General features: G+C 40.4%; 1 pseudogene; it reads left to right on the forward strand.

Annotated features, from left to right (window-relative positions):
- The first annotated feature begins 5,254 nt into the window (after positions 1–5,254).
- LOC142049668 (ciliogenesis and planar polarity effector 1-like) lies at positions 5,255–20,204 on the forward strand (annotated as a pseudogene).
- The last annotated feature ends 227 nt before the right edge of the window (positions 20,205–20,431 follow it).

The raw sequence follows: 20,431 nt of genomic DNA on the forward strand, positions 1-20,431 counted from the left end.
TCGATTTCGAAGGCGCCTACCTCAAAGCGTATCCGATGGATGATCACACAGGGGCTCATACGGAGTCCTGCGGACATATTTAATAAAGATAATTGGGCGAGAATTAAAGAGGAGTTAGCCAAAAGGGCTATGATGGGAAAACCCCAGTACATACAGCTCTGGGGAAAGATACGCTGATTGCTATTGAAAGCTCGGGAGGATCGGAAGATGTGGCGGCAGGCGCGGCTGTGCCTGCACGGTGCCACAGTCAACAATAGCCCAGAAATAGACCCAGGATGGGCAGTGGGGACGCAGACAGGGGCAAGCATCGCGGGGGATGGGGAAGAAGCGGGGAGTTCGGACGGAGTAGCCTGGCCAGCGACTCAGTCTGAGGCTCCTGAAGAGGTGGATCGGGAAGCGGCTGTGTTCCCTGTTGAGCCAACAGGACCTTTGGAATGCCCCCCTGCATGCCCCTGGGATGATTTGGCACAGGCGCGGGTACCTGCGCGCGGGGAGGGGGACGTGGCAGCGGGCGCAGCGGGAGTGATGGAGCGGAAGGAGGAGGGTGATCAGCGCCGGCAGCGGCGCCGCCCTCTGCCCGACCCTCGGAACTGGCTCCCGGGGCAACCCTTGAGATGGGAGTCGGACGAGGAGGGGGATTGGGGTGTCTGGAGGGGAGGACAGGATGGGTATAGATCAAGCTCGAGTAGCAGCGAATCAGAAGTTGGGGGAAAAACCGATGTCCACGTGTGGGAAGACGGGGCAGCTTGCCTGCAGCGCGCAAAAAAGAGGCATAAGGCAGCAGGGACTCGGAGGACCAGTCAGAAGGAGGGACGAGAGAGATTGCCAAAAGGGGAGGTCCGAAGCGCTGCAGCTCCGGAGGGGTCCGCGGAGGACGTGCTGCGGCAGCTGCAGCAGGTTATGCGCGCACTAGGGGAAGTAACTCGGTGGCAGATGGGACTCTTAACGAAGGGGGCGCCCCAGCGACAGTCAGTCGAGTTACCTAACTGGCGGCTGATAGCCAGAGATTGTAGCCTCGATGGAGTAAGGATAGAGATGCCCGGGATATTCCCTGTCCGAATAGCTCCAGGAGGAGGGGCAGGGAGCTGCAAGCGGTAACGGAGAGTTCCCGTAGAGCATATAGCGAAGTGGGCAGGTATCCAAAAAAAAAAAAAAGCAGAACCTTGGCAAAAGATACAGCAAGGACTGGGAGAGCCGTTTACAACGTTTTGTGACAGGTTGCAGACGGCTATTATAGAATCAGAATTGCCGCCAGCAGCCAAGGAGGCAGTCCTTATGGATTGCCTCCAAAGTCAAGCAAATCCGCAAACACAAGATGTCCTCTGCTCCCTGGCGGCGGGGGCATCATTGGGTCAAACCATCAGGCATGTCTTGTGCCAGGAGGCATTGAATCAGCATGGCGGTGTGGGAGCGCACGTCTGCCAGAACCCTGACTGTGGAAGCGAAAAAGGATGCTGGTGCAAGCAGCGGGGGCGGGGCCGAGATGTCATTTGTGTGGACAGCTAGGGCACTTTAAAGCTGGGTGCCCGCTAGGTGAAAGGGGAGGACGTAATGGAGGAGGAGCGCGCCCAGTAGGGAGATGCTGGGCGTGTGGGAAGCCAGGACACCTGGCAAGAGATTGTCGAGCCACAAAGCTGGGAAACGGCCAAGGGAGGGCGAAGCAAGGGGGATTCGCGCCTCCTGTGAGTCAAATGGCCCCCATCATGGTGCCAGTGCCAGGAGCTTGGCCCACCATAGCGGGCCAAGGGGGAGTGAACCTTCAGGCAGGGGAGCAGGACCAGCAAGACTTGCAGGTTACGGCCCCCGCGTGGCCTTGGTCTTAGGCTGTGACAAGAGACCCATGGTGGCGGTGATGATTACCCCACAAGAGCCAAGTTGTCCGGCATGGATATACCTGGGAATGTTAGTGGATACCGGGGTGGATGTCACAGTGATGCCACTCGAACGGTGGCCACCAACTTGGCCCCTCGCCATGGGAAAGCGTATAATAGGGGTGGGAGGAGAACAACAGACGAGGACTAGTACTTGCCCTGTGAAACTCGAAGTCATGGACGAGGAGGCAGGGAAGCTCCTCACAGCCGTAGTGACAATACTAGTAGCAGATGGGGTAGCAAGCCCCTTGTTGGGGCGGGACGCCCTTGCCCAGATGGGGATCGGGTTGAAAAATTTAGCATAGGGGCCACTGCCTCAGAGGGGCTTCGTCAGCACAAGTTGGTGTGGAAAACCGAACAGCCTGTCTGGGTGGAGCAGTGGCCCCTGACAACGGAAAAAATAGAGGCTGTAAGAGCTATAGTAAAATGAGAGCACGAAGTGGGACACCTAGAGCCCTCGATGAGCCCCTGGAACACCCCTATATTTGCTATAAAAAAGAAAGATAAAAACCAATGGAGGATGCTGCATGACCTTAGAGCAGTAAATCAGCAAATGGAGGACATGGGGCCTCTCCAACCCGGCCTACCAGATCTGAGTGCTGTCCCAAAAGGATGGCAGGTCATTGTTTTAGATATCAAAGACTGCTTCTTCAGCATTCCGCTACATCCAGATGATAGAAAGAGATTTGCCTTTACTCTGCCCATGGTGAACCGCACAGAACCAGGTAGTAGATGGCAGTGGGCAGTACTTCCGCAGGGGATGAAAAATTCTCCAGCGATCTGCCAGAGGTATGTGGCTTCCGCATTGCAGCAAGTAAGGCGACAGTATCGGGAGAGAATCTACATGATCCACTACATGGATGATGTCCTCATAGCTGCGCCCACTGAGGGGTTATGTGAACAAGTCTTTTCAGACACCCAAAGGGGCCTTGAGGGACAAGGCCTCAAGATAGCGGAGGCAAAGGTACAGCGAGGACCAGTGTGTGGATTTCTGGGTGCTAGACTAGAAGGGGATTGCATACAAGCTCAGCCCATTAAACTTACACCTAAGGTTAAAAATTTACACGATGTACAGAAGCTGGTAGGAGCGCTGCAGTGGTTGCGGACATTTGTGCGCGTCACCGGTGAGGAGATGCAACCTTTCTATGCATTGCTGAAAGGGACCGACCCATGGGAGCCCAGGAGTTTAGACGCCGAGGCAGTCCAGCAGTTGCAGATGATAGAACGTTGAATGCAAAAGGAAGGAGTATGGCGGTGGGACCCTCAGGAGGAATTAATCGCAGGTTGGATTCTGACAGCTGGTGAAGGATTAGGATTACTTTATCAAATATGGGCGGGGGAAGAAAAACCACTGCGATGGGTATATCAGAAGGTTCCCAAGGATGCATTCTCCACAAAAGTCAAGGTAGCTGGGGGAAAGATTTGGCATTTGCAAAAGGAAAGCAAGGAAATCTTTGGGAAGGAGCCAGATAAGCTGACAGTGCCGTGGAATGGGGAGAAATGGTGGAAGGTGGTAGAGAGTGAAGAGAATATACAATTGGCGGTATACTCGTACCCAGGAAAAAATCGTCACAGGCACGGTACAGAGGTGGGCCGAGACAGCCAAAGTGGTGGATTTAAGTGTGGATAGCAGAGTTTTGGATACCCCTCACCCAGGACCAACATATTTCACAGACGCTTTGTCAAAGACAAACAGAGCGGCGGTAGTGTGGAAAGAAGAGAATAATTGGATGCGCCAGACGTATGGGGAGCAGGGTAAAAGTGTGCAGTGGCTAGAAGTGAAAGCGCTAGAGATGGCCCTGCGAAAGGATAGAGATCGGCATATAAATGTGTGCATGGACTCTTTATACGTGTATAAATTAGTCACGTCCATGAAACGGGAGGGTGTACCGCACACGGAAATTGCCTTGATGCTAGAGGTTGCTTTATTGCAGCAAGGAGCAACTGTGACAGTAATTCACATTCGCAGTCATCAGATGGGGCCTGGACCACTGATTGAGGGGAATCGCATGGCTGATGAGGCAGCCGTGGGAGTCTGGACATTGACGGAGGCAAAAAAACTGCATGAACAACTGCACCTGGGTGCTAAAGCCTTGGCAAAGGAGTGTGGCATCTCAATAAGAGCAGCAAGAGAAGTAGTAGCCACCTGTCCTTACTGTCAGCACTCGCCATTGTGGGAGGCAGGAGTCAACCCTCGAGGATTGGAAGCAAATGCTATCTGGCAGACTGACTTTACTGAATGTCCACAGTTGGCCCCCGGAAGGCACCTGGCAATTACAATTGATACATATAGTGGAGTCATCATGGCTACTCAACATCGGAAGCAGACCGCAGCGCAGTTGGCTGCCCATTGGACTATGGTGATGGCATGGCTTGGAAAGCCCACCGAGATAAAAACAGACAATGGACCATGCTTTTGGGTTCGAAGTACCGAAGAATGGTGTAAAGCTTGGAATATTGTATTAAAACACGGCATTGCTTACAATAGCACGGGGCAGGCAATTGTTGAACGTGCTCATCTCACCTTGAAAGCAAAGATAATGCAGCTTGGGGAGGGGGAGGGGTATAAGGGAGCTATACCCGCAGCAGCTCAGCAAACTATTTTAATGCGTGCGCTATATTCACTTAATCATTTTATACGCGGGCAGGAGCAAGTTACAGCAGTGGAGAAGCACTTTGGCAAAGCTCAAGCAGGCGAGCGCTATCCGCAGGTACGAGTAAGGTTCCCAGGCAGTGAGCAATGGGAGAGAGGATGGAAACTGAGATGCCTGGGAAGGGGCTACGCCGCGGTTGAGAACGAAGGGTGCATAGAATGGGTGCCTGCAAAGTGTGTGAAGGCAGAACTGTGCAAGGATGTATAATGAATAATCCTTCTCTGAGTTGTCTCTTTGCAGGGTCTGCTGACATGGATCCTCATGCTAGCCGTACCACTGGGAAAAGAAATGAGCTCCTTGACAAGATTGCAAGCAATATTGCAATGAGAGCGACACTGGGAAAGGGTGACAAAAGAGAGATATGAACTGGGATTGGATAGTAATAATTGGGGGGATTTTGTTGTGTGTAGTAATCATGGTTACTTGTGGGCTGCCATTGTTATGCTGTGTTATAAGACAAATCAGAGAGCGCCTGCAAGGGTTACATGAACATAGACCTGACCGCAATATGTATCAGCTTATGCAAGTAGCTTTGTAGAACTTTTAACGGCATGGGGAGGGGGGAGATGTAGGGAAATAGACAGGAATCGGCGACCGGAAGATCACGGGATGTGACGGAAAGATAGACTCCTCCCCATAGGAGTGGCAGGAACAGGAAGCGCAAGAGCTATATAAGCATGTGACGCAGTTAAATAAACGGACATTTTGCGTCCATCATATTGATGTCTGTGCATCACTGTCCCCAGGGTGGGTAGAGCCCTGTGTCCCAGAGATGTGTGGCCCAAGATAAGTTCTCCCACAGAAGCATACGGCAACATAGGTAGAAAAATTGCTACCCACAAGATAAAAGCTCTTAACTGGAAAACAAAACATAAAGGCAAAGTATATGAAAAGACACAAATAATCAATGTAATTTACCTGTAGTTGGTGCATGGGAATTTGAATGTGATGATGATTAATATGTTTTTTTTTTAGAACTCTCTTTGAGTCATTTTCTTGAGGGAGACCTGATAAAGTATAGTGACCTTAGAATTCAATTTCCTACTAGCTTTTCTGGACTTCTTCAAGAGCATTAATTAAACTCTCTTTTTTTGATGTTCATATAATACTAAACTGTCAACAAGGTAAAGCTAGAAGCCAAATCATGTTTAGAATGGGGTCTTGCTATACTGTTATCCTGGCATCTTGCGATCCTGAAACTGTGTCTGTCTATAATGAAAACCAAAATATTTTGGAAAATCCAACCATTGTACAGTCCATTCTACAGACAACAGAACCTTCTGTGCATAACCTAATGAAAGGACTTAATGAAGGATTATTTGCTTTAAAATACAAGTCAATTTACAGAGCTCAGTGTGACAATGAAGGTGTAACTATTACACCAGCAAGTCAGACCTTTCCTAACCATACTTTTTCTAGCCTGCAAACTCTGGCAACTTCTAAATACATTTACAAAACTATTCATATAGTTCTTCTCCTGGTACAATATCAATTAGCTATAGAATTGATGGGTAAATTTAGCAATATTGCAAAATCGCTTGAGTGGATGATCAGATGGTCTGATAAAAAACTGCTCTGTGGTTCCAATAAACAAGATTCCTTAGAAAAGAGTCTCCCAATGATACATGTGAAAGCATCAGCAGCTGCTCTCCTTACTTCTTTATGGCTGTTAGAACAGTTATACAGGGATGGATCTCAAGCAAAGAGCATAAAATTTAAGGTAAGAAAGAGGATGGGTTTGGTGTCAATGAAATATGTGAGTTAGTTATGCCAGTAAAGACAATCACACACATCTTTTACCTCATAGTTCCATTCTCAATAAAACATGGAATACTGATTAATAGCCTTTCCTTTAAGGGTTGCTAGGAAAAGAGAAACATCCCAGGAATACTGAAATTCTGTCTGTAGGAAGACTTTGGTTAGAAATTTAAGTCCTCTCTGCAATTCCTGTTTAAAATCTAATTTATCTAGATACCAGATTATTTGAGCAAATGCTTACAAGTTAAACCACTGTGTCTAGTTTTAGACATCATCTTTGAAGAAAGCTACTATTGGAGATAGACTATAGAAAACCAAGACAAAGAATAAAGAAATAGTTTCTCTGAGCAGACTTGAATTTAGATTTATTTGTCTTTGAGGACAGTACAGATACAGTCTGACTGAAGTATTTAAAGTAGCTGTGGACTGGTGAAAAGTAAATTTGAACTTCCATCTAGCACTGTTAGATCTGGAAAATGTGAAGATATTTTACAGAAGAACCCGATGAGTATTGCTTTATTTTATATTTAGGAACAGCTGGATCATTTATCCTCCTTAATTAAGTCTACATGAAAGGCTTTGGGGGGAGAGGGTTGCGGGGTTTTGGGTTTGGTTTTTTGGGTTTGTTTTGGTGGGGGGGTTGTTGATTTTTTGGGGGGTTGGTTTTTTTTGTTTGGTTGGGGTTTGGTTTTTTCTGAGAAGGCTTTTCTCCCAGGTCAAAAGAGATTTTTCTCTTGGTTTTGGTTTGTGTTTTCTGTTTTCTGACAAGTGCCACTTGTATTTTACTTACAACTTACTGCCAAAATGTTGTGCATGTTTCTAACTATGCATGATTATGTATGGGGGTTTTGCCTCTCATACTGTCTTCAGTGATATTAATTTAGAGTAGTTTAATACCAGTTTTGTATTACTGGTGCTGAAGGCCAAATCTTATTGTATATCTTTGTATAGAGTGTATTTAATTGTCACATAGCATCAGTGACAATTGATGCTTAATTGACACTGATAAATATCTCTTATTTCATTGATTCTTTTAGATAATTCTGAGGACCATTGCTTCACTTAATGCAAAAAGGGGCAAAACTCAGGTTCCACAAGAAATTATAAATCCAGAATTTTTAAAATTAGTTTAAACATTTTTAAAATTATTTTTATTGTTATTATTAATAGAGTCCAGGTAATCAATATCTGAAAGAATTTACATTTCTATCAGAAGCCCAACCTAGGACAGAGAAAGAAAGTAGCATGGATGAAGGCTCTTCTGTACCGGCAGATCCTCCAGTTTGATATCCAGAGCGTACAATCCTATGATGATCTTTGTGAAACCAGTTTTGGGTAATTTATTTTTTTTTAACGTAAGAACTCTTTTTGGTTATAATTCCTAAGCTAAGCAGCATGTCAATATGAAGAGTTCTACTGTTATTATGTTATATATATGTTTAATTTGGAGTGCAAAGTCAATCTCATGCATATTGTTTACAGCTGCCTGAAGCAGTCTGTTACATTACGTTGGTGGTGGAGCACTGGAACGGGCTCCCCAGGGAGGTAGTCACGGCGCCAAGCCTGGCGATATTCAAGAAGCACTTGGACAACGCCCTCAGAGACACATGGTGTGAATTTTGGGGTTGTCCTATGCAGGGACAGGAGTTGGACTCGATGAGCCTTGTGGGTCCCTTCCAACTCAGGACATTCTATGATTCTATGATTACTAGATGTTAATCCCAAAATATGATCCTTAGTTATTATATATATTCTGTATCTGTATAAGTTAGTAATTCCACTAGAAATTTTAAGGTGTTCTATACTGTGCCTATTTTGTTGAGAATTGTTAAGATTAATAACCTTGCTTAGCACTAGAAGCTAAAGTAGTTGAAGCCTTAGGCCGCTAGAGCTGACCACGAGTAAACTTTTTGATAAAACTAATGCTGCAAACACAGAACTATCTGAAACTGGCAGATGTGAGCAGAATGAAGAAGATAAGGGCCAAGGAAACAATTCCAAGAGAATGATGTAACTTCAGAAGGCGGCCAGCCCAGCTACAGTAAAAACCAATAAGAAATCAAGAGACCACTGACCACAATTAAGTGATTGGACTTGGGGATCGGGTGATGGGTCGTACGGGTATAATTGGCACGCGCAATCTGCAGTAGGGGTCCCTCTTCGGAGGCACCCAGCTTGAGCTGCTCTGCATGTCAGTTAAATAAATCACTTATTTACTCAGCAGATTGGCAACTCGTCTTTGAGCAGGAACCTAGGGCTGAGCCCTGTTGAGGTGGCACCCACATAATTCCTGACATGGACTAGGTGGAGGCTGCATAATTCCTGCTACAATTATCAACCTTGTAAAAGATCCGAATTTTATTATGCCTTGTAATATCACATGCAATTGTGTCAGATCTTCTCAAATAAATGACTAAATTTGTAATATGAAGTATTCAGGACATCTAAATTATTTTGCTGATTCTGTTCTGTGCTCCTGTTAATTTTAATGAAAAAATGAAAAAACTATTAGGTGCCCTCTTTTAAGCATTATTAGTATTAACAGTGTTGGAAGCTGACAGTCTTGAATGTTGTTACAAGACCTCACTTTTTATAGAACTTCAGTAGTGAGAGACATAAAATTACACTTGAGAGACAGAAAAGCAGATTAAATATTATCCAACAGCAGATGTATCTCTAAGTAGAAAACAAAGTAGCTGTTGCATTGTACATGACTGTTTATAAAGTTAGTGATGTGGAAATGGGCTCTAGATTTCTGATATAATTGATATAATTGCTTTCTCAAAGAGTTCAGAGAACTTCAACTTTCTTCAGTGTAATTTTCCTTATGCTAGGATAAGAGTTCACAATGTTAGTTTATTTTTTCCCTGGATCTGTAATCTAGCTATGTTCATATGTGTGCAAGTCAGAAAAATAGATGGAAAAAGGCAGTAAATATTTTATTTGCTAATATCTTACACAATTCTGGAGATGGAGATTCCATAACCTAAAGGTGTTTGTGACATTTCATCTGCTGCACTAAAGAAGCAAAAGACCTTTGGTATTAGTATTCTAAGAGATTGGTGTGTGTCTTCCCTGAAAAGATTTTTTTTTTAAATAAAGGAAGCTTCTGTGAGGGAGATAAATGTATTATTAAATAGATGATTTTGAAGTCATGGTGCAGTTTATGCCTTCCATTTTCTTTTTGGTAGATCATGTGTGTTGGTTACATTTTTCTAGAAACAGCCCATCTGAAAGTCTGTACCATTAATGTCAATAAAATATTACAGTTATAGGGAAAAAAAGAGCAATATTAATCTTGGTGTATGCTAGAATCCTCCCCTATGTCGGATAGAGCCAGTGTCAGCTGGCTCCAAGTTGGACTTGCTGCTGGCCAAGGCCAAGCCAATCAGCGACGGTGGTTGTGCCTCTGTGATAACATATTTAAGAAGGGGGGAAAAAAACCTGCTGTGCAACAGCAGCTGGAGGAGAGAACATGTGAGAGAAACAACTCTGCAGACACCAAAGTCAGTGAAGGAGGAGGGGGAGGAGGTGCTCCAGGCACTGGAACAGAGATTCCCCTGCAGCCTGTGGTGAAGACCATGGTGAGGTAGGCTTCCCCCTGCAGCGTACTGAGGTTAACAGTGGAGCAGATATCCACCTGCAGCCTGTGGAGGACCCCATGCTGGAGCAGGTGGATGTGCCCTCAAGGAGGCTGTGAACCCATGGAGTTCATGGAGGACTGTCTCACATGGGAGGGACCTCACACTGGAGCAGGGGAAAGAGTGTGAGGAAGAAAGAGCAGCAGAGACAATGTGTGATGAACTGAATGTGACCCCATTCCCCATCACCCATGCTGCTCAGGGGGAGGAGGTAGAGAAATCAGGAGTGAAGTTGAGCCCTGGAAGAAGTGAGGGGTGGGGGGAAGGTGTTTTAAGAATTGGTTTTATTTCTCATTGCCCTACTCTGATTTGATTGGCAATAAATTAAATTAATTTCCCTGAGTTGAGTCTGTTTTGCCTATGATGGTAATTGGTGAGTGATCTCCCTGTCCTTATCTGGACCTATGAGCCTTTCATCACCTGTGGAGAGGGAGTGATAGAGCAGCTTGGTGGGAACCTGACATCCAGCCAGGGCCAACCCACCACACTTGGTTTAAGTGAAATTTAGAGACAAAATTTATATGAACATTGATTGTATCACATCAGTGTTTACTTTACAATTGCCTACTGTTATCCCAAAAAGCGGGTTTGTTCACCTGGTGTGCAAAATGCCAAACTACACACAGAGCAGAGGTATTTTATTTAATTCATTTTTGTGCCAAAATTGGTGCTAGGTGGTAACCCACAAGGCTAGCACAATGCACTGAGAAACTACAAGGCATTTATACAGTTAAATGTGTCAATCACTGTTAGTATTCACATGACTCAGCTAATAATTGGTTAATTTCTTTCTCGCTTGGATGTAACAGTACAGCTCCCTTTTAATTTACCACGCATGCTCATAGATTAAGGGACTTACTAGAGGGGGGGTAGTTCCTGGCTTATGGGCCTGATTTTTAGCATTATAACAAGGATAGTTCCCCTACTGGGCACTTTGGTTTAGTTCTTATCTACATCCCAATTAGTTGTTTTCCTTGACTACACACTTTATCACCCAGTTCTCAGCATCTTTTAAGGCAGGATGCTTGCTTTGATCAGTCTCTCAGCTCTCCTCAAGGATATAGTCGTAAAACAAGTGCTTCCCTATCTCTCAGTTTCCCTCTCTGGCCCTCAACTTCTGTTTTGCCAGGCTTGCATAGTTCATTGTTATGTCTTTAGCAGACAGTTGCAAAAATTCCATTTTCTTAGGGATATCACTACTAGCCTGCAATCTGAATGGAACAGCATACTTTGTCAGGTACTTACATTGTTTCTACTGTTATTATGTTTTATTAATTCCATTACCAGAATGTCTACAAAGTCAACATATTTTTATAAGAAGGATTTTAATCATGGGAATTATTCTGTACCTTATATGACTGCAGATCTTAATGAAGTGGGACCATTTGTTCAGGAGGAGTTAGATGTAACATCAGAAAGTGAAGGTTTGTTTTTATGGTATATCCTTTTACTATGGTCTGATATATAAAACAGTACGAGTTTTGCCTGAATAGCATTATATGACCCTCTAATCAGAAATGGAAATGTTTTCATAGTTTTATTGAAATTATTACTGTATTATTATTGTAACACTTTTATATTATAACTAAATTTTATATTTTTATGCTTTCTTAAGATTTTTTCTGATCAGTTTTTCACTTATGTAACTTTTTTGCTATAGAGATAGGACAATGTATATTAACATATTTAATTCTCTCATTTACTTTCATTCCAAAATATTCATGGAAATCCAATTTGAAATTTTTAAGAGCTGAGTATGCATAGATTAAGTTTATCATATTCTTACCATGAAAATAAGCTTTTTTTTTTTCTGATGATGCATGCATCATCAGTAGTAGTAACACAAATTTTGAATTTGCTGAGCTCTCTCTCAACGCCTTTCTCCTTGCTAGGGGAAAAAAGTGGACTAATGTAACCAGTTGGCAGAAAGCACATAACAATGCTGTATGTCATGTAGTTTTCTAATTTAGAGTAATTGTGTATATTTTGTAGAGTTCTTTGAGGAGCCATATGAAACTCCAAAGATCTCCAATAGCTCTGTCAGGATCAAACCTGTAGAACATCAAAGAGGAAAGGCAAGTTACCATCTTGCATAGAAGCAGCAAATTATTATGAATACTCTTTTCAAAATATCCTTCAAAATACTTAAGAAATGGAAGGTTTAAAATATTTAGAATTGGTAAAATTTATTCCCTACTTAATAATAAAAGTAACAAATAATGAAACAGTAGAAAAGTGAGATCTGCTGTGAGCACTTTTGAAAGCTGATTCATTGTTTGTAAAACTAAATGTGTGTGTATGCCTACATAAACAGATATATATAATTGTTAAATCTATATAATGTATAAAACTATAAATATATAAGATCATGCATACACACATATATACAAAAGTATGTCAATTCAAAAAATACAGATGGTCGTCTGGTTAATAGACCAGATTCTTATGTTATATTAGCAAGCTGTATTAACAACTTTTTTGTTTAAAAATGTGTGCTGTCTCTGAAGTTGTCACAGGGTGATTAACTAAAGACTCTACCACTTGTTTGCTTGCTCACTTGTTTTTAAATTAAATGTATAAAGATGTTTATTTTGCTCCTGCCTGAAAACTCAGTCTGAATCTGTAAACAAGCCTTTTTCTCATGCATCATCTTTGGTTGTGTCTCCTGTCTTTGAAATTGGCTAAGGGCTATTATGCTGAAATGTGAATTGCAATAGCATTGGTTTGCTTGCCTGTAGTACTCTAGATTCAGTGCAGTTAATAGGATTAGAAACAATAAATGTGTTGTGCTCTTCAATTCTACAGTGCGTTTTATTATTGTGACTCTCTGGCATGTGTAAAAACCTGCATTTGTTTTTAATTCCTTAGTTTGTAAATAGTTTGTGTATAATAGGGTTGTTTACATATTTTCATCCTTACCTAGGAGGTGCAAGATTAGCAGAGTATATTTCCAGGGTACTGATAGAGTTAGAGCTGTTGTGACTAAAACTTGTTGCTTTGGGGGAGTCAGAAAGGCTTCAAGACAAGAAGCGCCAAAACAAAAATTTACGATGACAACATTTGACCTTAGAAAAGCAGATGTACAGAACCATAAAGATAAAGAACTGCAGAGCAAACACTAAACCAGAACAGACCGTCCCTCAAGGACAGTATATACGCGATCTCAGAACTGAGTTTGCACAAAAGCAAAAGTTAACTAGCAGACACAGTGAGGAAGAGTATGTCCTTCATCCAGAGACCCCTGACGACCACCCGGAGACACCAGCAGGCATGTGCAAAGGACATTTGCATATGGTAATGACTTCTTGGAAAATTAATGAATATGTATATCTTTTCTCAGAAAACTAATGAATATGTATGTAAAGCTTGTCTAAGTTATGCAACTAACCCTGTGCAGGCACTCACACTAGGAGGAGTGAGCCCCTGTGTGTCCAGTGCTGCAATAAAGAATACCTGCTTAATAGTCATTCAGACTGTTGAGTCCTGATTTTGGCTTTTCATGGTATCAATACTATATGGATATGAATTTGAAAATAAAAACTCATAATAATGGCTTTAAAAAAAAGATGCTTGGATAAATCATTAGGATATCTCCTTATTTCTGATCTTCAGTTGTCTTCTGAAAAGTATGTAATTTTGATTATTTTTCAATCAGTTTTTTTTCAGGTGGCTGATTAATCAAAAGTATGTTTGCCTTGGGCTAATACAATAATACTGTGTTGAAGCAGAAGGGGATATAAAAATATACAAGTTCAGATGCATCTTTTTCTATTCAATTTCAGATAGTCCCCAGGAAGACCAAAAGGTGCAAAAAAAAAAAAAAAAAAGAGCCAAAAAAAGCCAAAAGAAGGAAAGGCTGAAAATGCATGAGACTTTTTGTTGTTTTAATTTCTCTTTTAACTTTGTTTAAAAAATCTATAGTATGTTTTTTTAGTTATGGAGTCCAGTCCAATCTCAATGGGTTCTTGCTGTTGTTTATAGCAATAAAGTCATAGTTTGAAACAAAATTTAAGTCATCTTCTATTTCACATATACAAAGTGCTGGGTGGATGAGTGGATATTTTAGTAATGAACAAATGAGAGGCATGTTTTTCGGGAAGGTGTATTTTATATCTGGGCAAAGGATAGAGAATAATTGGAAAAGCTTTCAGATATACAATTCCTTCTCCAGATCTGAAATAGGAGCAGCATCTTCAGGCTAAATACAGGTGGAGAGCTGTTATTCTAGGAAATTTAACAGTTAATTTGTTGCACAATTTAGAAAAGAGATTGGTGTCTAGGAAGCAGAAGGTAAGATAAAAATGGATAGGTTAGTTCCTGAAAGAGAGAGGATGATATTTTACACAACTTAAGAAATTAAAAAAATTTACTTCATTGTGATATTTTTAAAAAATTTGTTTTAAAATATCTCTGCATTTATAATATAATGTATATAAAATTATAGAAACTGTCCATAAACCTGATTGTCACATTGTCTGTTTGAATCAATTACTGCCCAGTTTGATTTCTCTGAATTTTTTCAAGAGAAGAAAATCTGTATTCTGTGAACACAGGGTTCTTTGTTTACCATGAGGAATCTTGGTGTGTTGAGATTTTTTTTCATTTATTTTAATGATAGAACAATATCAGCCTATTTTTATTATTTCAGTTTGTAATAATGAAACCTTTTCCTCTGATATACAGTGCCTGAATGTCTTAATATTTAGGAAATCTTATTAATTGTGATGGCATATAAATAAATATTCCTGTGTATGTACATTTGTTAAAAACTTTAAAATGGCCTAATTTTTAAAAGACACAGAACTCTAAAATTTTGAACTGATATACCTTTATTTTGAAAGAAACAAAAATAACTGCACATTAGATGCCCCTCAAAGATTTCTTATGATACTAGGTTTTCTTTTTTAGAAATGCAGATTGTAATCAGATTAACAATGTTGCTTAAATTAGATTTTTCTCTTCTTCTGTTGTAGAAGGTGTGGCTTGGAAAGCCTACCGAGATAAAAACAGACAATGGACCATGCTTTTGGGTTCGAAGTACCGAAGAATGGTGTAAAGCTTGGAATATTGTATTAAAACACGGCATTGCTTACAATAGCACGGGGTAGGCAATTGTTGAACGCGCTCATCGCACCTTGAAAGCAAAGATAATGCAGCTTGGGGAGGGGGAGGGGTATAAGGGAGCTATACCCGCAGCAGCTCAGCAAACTATTTTAATGCGTGCATTATATTTGCTTAATCATTTTATACGCGGGCAGGAGCAAGTTACAGCAGTGGAGAAGCACTTTGGCAAAGCTCAAGCAGGCGAGCGCTATCCGCAGGTACGAGTAAGGTTCCCAGGCAGTGAGCAATGGGAGAGAGGATGGAAACTGAGATGCCTGGGAAGGGGCTACGCCGCGGTTGAGAACGAAGGGTGCATAGAATGGGTGCCTGCAAAGTGTGTGAAAGCAGAACTGTGCAAGGATGTACAATGAATAATCCCTTTCTGAGTTGTCTCTTTGCAGGGTCTGCTGACATGGATCCTCATGCTAGCCGTACCATTCGGAAAAGAAATGAGCTCCTTGACAAGACCGCAAGCAATATTGCAACGAGAGCAACACTGGGAGAGGGCGGCAAAAGAGAGATATGAACTGGGACTGGATAGTAATAATTGGGGGGATCTTGTTGTGTGTAGTAACCATGGTTACTTGTGGGCTGCCATTGTTATGCTGTGTTATAAGACAAATCAAAGAGCGCCTGCGAGAGTTACATGAATATAGACCTGACCGCAATATGTATCCACTTACGCAAGTAGCTTTGTAGAATTTTAGTAGCATGGGGAGGGGGAGATGTAGGGGAATAGACAGGGATCGGCGACCGGAAGATCACGGGCTGTGACGGAAAGATAGACTCCTCCCTATAGGAGTGGCAGGAACAGGAAGCGCAAGAGCTATATAAGCGTGTGACGCAGCTAAATAAACGGACATTTTGTATCCATCATATTGATGTCTGTGCATCACTGTCCCCAGGGTGGGTAGAGCCCTGTGTCCCGGAGATATGCGGCCCAAGATAAGTTCTCCCATAGAAGCGTACAGCAACATTCTGTCAACTCAGTCAACCTCTTTTTTTTCCTGCTGTTTGTGTTGGACAGCAAGAACCTTTTCAGTGCTTTTGTTTAAGTTTCTGATTGTTAGGAAGACAAAGCATGAATGTCAATATTTGCCAGCTCAAATTGCAGTATAATGCAGTAATAGAAGCAATGCAGATCAGTATAGCTCTGATCATGTGGCTTTCAGGTATTTTATCTCATACTAATTAAAATTTTTTTCAGATGGTTATATATATTTTTATATAAAAATATATGTATATAAAATGAAAATAAACAGCATAACAAATTATTGTAGTGTTTACAATACTAATTTTTCCTTTATAGAAGGACTGAGGTTGTTACTAGCACCATTTCTTACTAATTCTCTTTAGAACAAGATGCAGAAGTTCCCAGGTAAGGTAAACCTATAATGTTTCATACAATAAATAATGGACTACCCCTACTAAATTTTCAGTCTCAAGTAACATGATGTGTAGATTTGAGTACAAAATGTTTGCAGGTATAGTATATTGTACCTGCAAACTGTAGTACTAAGTAGCCTTTTCTGAAACCTCTTTGTACTGTAATCCTTGAGGATCATGTACTCTTGCATGTTGTCCAGAATATCACATGAATCAATCATGTTAATTCAGAGCTACCAGATTTCAAGAGAAGTGACACTCTTGTTTTTTGGTTCCAGACAGAATCATTACAATTATATAATATTACTATAGAAGATATATTGCCACATAAAATAATATTATAAACTTATACTAATTTTTAATAAAGTTATTAAAATTTATATGTCCTACAGTAACTTCTAGGTGCACATAAACATATACCTAATATTTCTATAAACAGGGAGAAAGTTGGAACTGGGAAAAGGGGTCAGGAGGCAGTCTCAGGCTTTTGCTTCTAGAATTGTCTTCTATAATATGTGTTTTTTTCAGTTTATAGTACACATCCCTTCAGATTCCATTTTCCTGTGTCTCTAGTCTCATTTCCTTCTTGAGTTTTTCATGCCAGCTTTTTTTAAAAAACCTTTCTCCAACTTTAGGGTTTTGTGCCATGCTTACACATTTTAATTGTCTTCCAAAAGATTTCCTGTGCCACTCACACCCATTACATATCCAAAACCTTTCCAATATTACTCATTAGCCATTGCTTTACATTTCTGTATTATTTCTTCATATGTTTGGAGACCATCCTGTTCAGTTGTGAAAAATCTTCCAAAGTTTGCCTGTACCTGTAGCAAATTTAGCATTTTTCTTAAAGAGAGAAATATGTTTTGGGTCAATTTCTGTTGATGTAGATAAAGTCCTTCAGTTTATTTATAACTTCATGTAAATCCTAACCCTCTCTTCTTCATTTAAGTACTTCATCTACTTAACAGTCTTTACCTACTATAAGATCTAATTATCTCTGTGAGTAATTAGAAAATTCAATATATTGCATCATGTGCATGTTATTTTAATTTTAATTGTTTTCTGATCTGAAATTTTGTTGTTGATTTTTAATTCCAAATAGATAAAGGTGCATTTAATAATGTAAGTGAAAGTAAATCTGCCATCTCTCTTATTTCAGCTAACAATGTCCTTATCCATTTTCCATCATCTGTTTGGTTTTATGACTAACAGGCCCTCTTTCTGTCAAATCATTGGTTTCTGCCTGTATCTAGCAAAGATAATGTTTTGGATACCCCCGTGACTAAAAAAATCAGATAGAGCTTATGTCTTTACTGCTGTTTTTAATTCAGTATATTAGGAATCATTAGGAAAAAGATGTCATACATGCTCTCCAGTGAAGATTGTGCAGTGTTAATTATTAAATTGATCCTACAAATTAAATATGCTTTAGAAAAATTATGTCTTTCAAATTTTCTGGATTGATTTAAGCTGCCTATAGGTGTTCTGAACTACAAATGTTTTTAATACTTTTGTTCTTTTCCTTCTGGTCTTAAGTAATATAAAGATTTGTCTGAGTGATGGTCAGCCTTCTCAGACTGTTGTGTCAACTATGTCAAGTGTTGCCTCCAATACTTCCATTTGTGCAAAGCAGCAAGGCATCAAGAATGAAATCCCTACAGAAGATGAACTAAACACTGTCAGAAACTGTCAGGCAGATGTTCCAACATGAAATGTTTAAGTTAGTTCAGGTGAGAGCATCTCATTATTGAAAATACCATTCACAGTATAAACTATGCTATTTAAAACAACGGGGATACTGTTTTAAAGGTCTTCTGTGTTTTGTTGTTTTTAAAAGAGATTTCCACTGCCACATAACTACTGTGAAAACTTATTTTAGACTTAACTCTTGATTTTGACTCAAGAAAATGAGTAATATTATAATAAGTTTGAGTGTGTTTTAGTTCACATAACTTGGTATGCTCTAATAGTATAAATTAGAAAAGATTCTGAAGCTGTAATAACTTTGTAGCTATACTAGAAATTAATTTTTGTTAGCATATTGAAGCAATTTTATTTAACCTTTCATTTACTTAAATTTCACCAAAAAAAAAAAAAAGTGAAGGAATTTGTCTTGCTTTAGCATAACCTGTCTGTGGCAGGTATTTAATGTATCTTAAAAGAAAGTCCAGTACAATAAAAATCATACAATGGAATCATTACTGAAACTTTGGGTGGTTGTTTATTTTGTCACCTATATTAGGACAATGAACAGTTATAACATAGCCTAGACACAGAATTTTTGCTTAGATCCCTATTAAAGGTTTTTACAGTATTAACTTTGTGTATGTGCATCCAGCTATAGCAAATCAACTTCATGAGTTCAATGCAAATAGTGCAGTCATCCTTTGCCAACCTGCCAAACGTGCAACAAATTTTGCAACAGTATCCATCTGTTCACCTGGAAGGAAGCCAGCCTGCACACACTGCCAAAGGCAATGGCCCTCTAAAAACACAACTGCCCACTCAAGAAGATAAAGGAAAAACTGATCAAAAGAGCTCTGATTTTCAACGAAGGAATAGTTTAAGAGGTGAAAGGAACAATGGCCATATAAAAGTAGGTATAGCAAAGTGTTGTTTATGAAGATTGTATATCTGATATGTTATCTGTCCTGTTAAATTAGGAAATGTTTTTGTAGTGATTGCTGTAGACAAAAAAGATTTATACCATTTTTGTGCATATTTAGTGCATGATTGCTATTTCAAGGTATTTGTAAATGCTGTTTTGTTTGCTTTTCTGGTTTAGAATCATCTGAACGTGAATGTTTCCTTAAGCCTATTAGAAAGCCACAGCAGACAAACAGGATTTATGCCACTGTCTCAAGATTTGCATTCTTCAGCACCTGCTAAACCACTTCATCTCCTAGCTCCTTCCTCAGACATCCAGAAAACACCCAAGCTTATCCCTATTGGAAAAAAAAAAACAACACTGAATTACTCAAATCGATTTCCTTTGCTTAAGCTTGAATCAGGTTATCATTTCAAACCAGCATTTTTTACATCCAATAGAAATGTCATCAGCTTTTGCTAGACCACCCCCATACTATGAGTAGCTTGGTGTTCATCAGATTCCTTATGGGACCATCAATCATCATACAAACCAAGAAACAGTAAGTCAACAGCACATCTGAACATGAGTAGATATGACCCTGAGATCCAAAGGCAAATGCATGAGGAACAGAAAAGATAGGCAGAAACTGTGCATAAGGTACCTCCCAAACACCTGAATCTAGATCAGTATGAAGGACAGCAAGACGTTTCACTTCAGTAGCAGTTCTCAGCAAATGTGAATATGGACAAAGAACTGATTACCTACAGCCCTGCTGGTATTCCACTACTGCACTTGCAACTTGACCCAGTACGTAGACTTCCAACAGTTGTAAGACAGCCAATCACTACTTTAATTACCTGTTAAACCTGTAAAAGAGGAGACTGACTGCAGAGAAACACAACAGCACACAGGAATATTACTACTCCATGCTAGTTTACATCAAAAAAAGGCGGCACTGGGTTTTAATAATATATTTTTCTAAGGTGCAGGGTTTTTTTTCAGATTCATGGTTTCCTATTCATCAAAAATAAGTTAATGCTTCCAGAGTAAGAAATTTGGAAGTGTTCAGCACAGCTACCAGAAGGGATCTGGAACTATGGTACCATCTTATTGGCATGTCAATATGAGATGGGCTGCAAGCTTGGAAATGTTTTTAACAACCTTAGATTGATTCCACATTCTATAGTTCATCAACATTCAGACTGCTAGTACTGAATGTATAAGGAATCAACTAGCTAAAATACTGGATAATATTTATGTGGTAAAAAATAATTCTGTTTTTACAGAAATTTAAATAGATTTACAGAAATACAAAAAATGCAGTAAGAGATGGAATGCTTAAAGGCTTAGTAAGAAAACTTTGTCTTCTGGATGTTGGGAACTCAATGTTTTGAGAACTGTTGTTCTGATAGACTCTGATATGCT

Source organism: Phalacrocorax aristotelis, chromosome W, assembly GCF_949628215.1.
Source record: "Phalacrocorax aristotelis chromosome W, bGulAri2.1, whole genome shotgun sequence".
NCBI lineage: Eukaryota > Metazoa > Chordata > Aves > Suliformes > Phalacrocoracidae > Phalacrocorax > Phalacrocorax aristotelis.